Source organism: Pithys albifrons, chromosome 3 (assembly GCF_047495875.1).
Source record: "Pithys albifrons albifrons isolate INPA30051 chromosome 3, PitAlb_v1, whole genome shotgun sequence".
Classification (NCBI taxonomy): domain Eukaryota; kingdom Metazoa; phylum Chordata; class Aves; order Passeriformes; family Thamnophilidae; genus Pithys; species Pithys albifrons.
The window spans coordinates 19,905,981-19,909,960 of NC_092460.1; the positions used below are offsets into that span (position 1 = coordinate 19,905,981).

Below are 3,980 nucleotides of genomic sequence, written 5' to 3' on the forward strand. Positions count from 1 at the left end.
GGGTTGGCCTCAGCCCCCCACCACCCACTGTGAGGCAGCCCCTCAGCAGCCGAGGGTCCAAGGCAGGTCCCGAGCCCTCCGTTGCCACAGAGTCAGGGTGGCTGCTGCTGCAGCAAGCGCAGGGGCAAATGCCAGGCCCTGGGGCGGCCAGCGAGGTTGGCACTGTTGGACGAAAATGCCGTTCAAGCAGTGCCACTCCAGGGCTCCAGCCCTGGCCAAGGGAAATCTCTGCTCCTGCCCCTGGCAGCAGGCCAGGGAAGGTGATTCCCCAGCAGAGGTGCCCGAGACTGGGAAAAGCCAACATCACTCCAGTCTCTGAACAGGGCAGCAAGAAGGAGCTAGGAAATGCCAGGCCCATCGGTGTCACCTCCTTCCCTAGGAAGATGACATCATCCTGAATGTCATCTCTAAGCTGGTGGAATAAAAGGAAAAATCATGCTTGACAGTCTCATAGCCTTCTATGCTGGAGTGAATGGATGGGTAGATGAGGAGACAGCAGTGGCTTTTGTTGGGACTGATGGGGTTAACAGCGGGTCTGATGAACCCCTCACTCCTATGGTAATCAATCTTGATTGAGCATTTTAAAGTGTACCCTTGGAACAGAGAAAAGCATGCAGGCAAAATAACAGTAAGTCAGTCAGAGAACGTATCAACAGCAGAACAGGATGGAAACGGCACAGGGGAAAGGGCAGGGACACCCTGTACCTTCCTGATGCCAGGGCAGACGGAGCTCATCAGTTTTCCTTTTCCCTGTCAGAGAGCCATGCTTCCCCAGGCCCTGGGAAATGCTCCTGTGCTGCCAAGGGCACTCACAGACGCTGCTTCGGCCTAAGGGACAGCACAACCAGCTGGGAATGTGGCAGCTGTGCTGCTCTGGACATAGGTAAGAGTCAAAACACTCGGGTACCCCTGGGCTAGGGCCAGGCTGGGCCTGGCAGCAGGTGCCCAGGAGGACTTGGAGACACTTGGCAGCAGAGGCCTAGGTAGACATAATACATATATATATGTATATATATAAAACCCTTTATTGAATACCATGCATATATATGTATATATGTATATGTATGTATGTATATGTGTACATATGTGTATTTATGTCTACATGTGTATATATGTATGTGAATATGAGTATATATGTGTATATGACTATATGTATGTGTGTGTATATATGTATATGTGTGCAAAATTGTACATGCATGTATGTGTGTGTGTATATGTATAGTATGTATATATGTTTATAGGTCTATGTATATATATGTGTGTGTGTTTGTGTATGTGTATATATTTACATTTATGTGTATATATATATGCATATATATTTATATATGTGTACTTATGTATCTGTGCATATGTATTTACATCTATGTGTGTATCTGTGTATATATGTGTATGTATGTGTACATGTATATATGTATATGCGTATATATGTACATATATATGTATATGTGTGTAAATATGTATATGTGTATCTATGGATTATGCATATGTATATGTGTATATGTAGATATGTATATAGGTGTGTATATATATGTCTATCTGTATACGTGTATATGTTTATATTTATGTATATATATGTACATATGTGTACGTATGTATAGATGTATATTTATGTATATTTATGTCTGTGTGTTTATCTGTATATGTGTATATGTGTATATATGTATATGTGTATCTACGTATATGTATTTACACCTATGGGTATGACTATATGTATGTATACCATGTATATATGTACATGTATGTGAATTTATATGGTGAAGTATGTGTATATATGTATAAGTATGTATACATGTGTATGTGACTATATGTATATGTATGTACATTTCTGTATATGTATACATGTATGCGTATCTATGTAGGGGTATTTATGTGTGTATGCATATGTGTATATGCATAGATATGTGTATAGGTGAATGTACACGTGTATTTGTATATGTGTATATGTTTTTATTTATATGTATAGGTATATATCTGTATATGTATGTATATTTATGTCTGTGTATATATGTACATGTATGTACGTTTGTGTATGTGTAAGTAGTGTATTTATGTATATAAATGTCTGTGTGTATATGCATATGTATATGTGTACATATGTATACATTCTAGACATACATACATGCGACTGTATGTATACATATGTGTGTACATATGAATGTATATGTATGTATATTTATGTCTATGTGTGTATATATGTATCGATAGGTATATATGTGTATGCATATGTGTATACGTATAGGTATGTATATAGGTCTATGTATATATGTGTGTATTTTTAAATGTGCATATATGTATATATGTATGCACATATGTATATGTGTGTATATATATGTCTATGTGTGTATATATGTATGTACATGTATATATGTGTGTGTATATATGTATGATATGTATATATGTGTGTGTATATGTGTATATGTATAGATACATATATAGGAGAATGCCTATGTGTCTATTTCTATATGTTTAGATTTATGTATACAGACATGCATATATAAGTATATATGTATGTCTATTTATGCCTAAGTATGTGTATATATGTATAATATGTATACATATGTATTTATGTTTATACATATAGATGTCTGTGTCTATATGTCTATGTATATCTACATGTATTTGTATACATCTGTATACATGTATATAGGTGTATGTGTATATGTCTGTGTATAGAGATGTATGTATATATGTATATGTACATTATATATGCCTTTTCATTAACTTCTGGGAAACTTTCAAGCTTCTTCTGGCATTCCTGAAAATATATAAAATATAACATAAAACTATGAATAAAATAATAATGATTAATACAAGTTTCTAAATTCACCTGTATCTTTACATACACTTAAGTAACTGGTCCTGTACATTACAGAGATTCACTAATTTACCTGACGGGACATCATAACATGATGTTATGCACACTTGTATACTACAGAAGTTTAGTTCCTCAGCAATTACAAAATTGCCAGCCTTTCTAGAGGTCCTGAACTAATTCTTCATGCAAATAAGCAGCCGTGTTCCCTCCTCATGCCCACAGTTACCAAAGAAGAGATGTTAAATACTCACCTCAATCAATAATCTTCGTCTATCTTCCCAACCATCTTGTTCTTCACTGAGATCCACTGATCTACAAAATAACTTTGGGCCCTCTGCCCAAAAAAGAACAAATTGATTTCCTTAAACACTTCTGAAAATGCTGCTGTTTGTAAAACTCATGAGCAAGACAGCAATCAAGTCAGAAGGTCTATTCTTCATATTCTTCCTATCATTCATAATCTCTTATCCCCCACAACATGATTGGCTCCAACAGAAATGCTCTGAATTACTGCCCTGTGTACTAAGAAAAACAAAAGGCAGCAGCAGTTAATATGCCAAGATAGAAATTGCAGTGAAATTGCACCTGTTTCATTAAGAGCACAGCACCATTACCCCACATCTCCCAAGAAAATTCATGCCTGCTGAGGACTGAGGTCTCACTTTCAACAGGGCCTGTAAATCAGACAGGCTGGAAGATTTCAGTGCACTAATTGTATGAACACAGCAAGACAGTTCATGACCGTTACCTCATATGTCTCAAGAAAAAAACATTATTTAAGACTGTCTTGATAAGTTACTGCATAAGATACCACAAGCAATTCTTGTTGTGGTCTGTGGAACCGTTCGAGGCTGTGAATGTTTGCTCCTGTTTTGTTTGTTTTTAAATACAAAATTCACTATATTCAGAAGAAAAAAAATCCACATTAATTAGAATCAAGAACGATGTGGACATAAGTGGCTAATAAGAATATTCAACACTATGAATAGTAACACCAGAAGGAGAGGAAAAAATTAATGATGATATATATGCCTGAAAGGCATTTGTGATTTTTTTTTGGTAAGCTCTAAAAGGCCAGGTACATATTAGGCAATTCTCTGAAAAAAAATGGAAGCAAGACAGATGGTCAGCGTTTTTGTTACCAGCAGTTTGTCATGGGATTCTA

General features: G+C 36.6%; 1 long non-coding RNA gene across 1 annotated transcript; it reads right to left on the reverse strand.

The window, feature by feature from the left end:
• Positions 1-1,003: 1,003 nt before the first annotated feature.
• On the reverse strand, positions 1,004-3,327 carry LOC139669924 (uncharacterized). Its single transcript, XR_011697341.1, has 2 exons — positions 3,067-3,327; positions 1,004-2,755 (listed from the first exon to the last, which is right to left on the reverse strand). It is a non-coding gene; the product is annotated as an uncharacterized lncRNA (long non-coding RNA).
• Between the last annotated feature and the right edge of the window lie 653 nt (positions 3,328-3,980).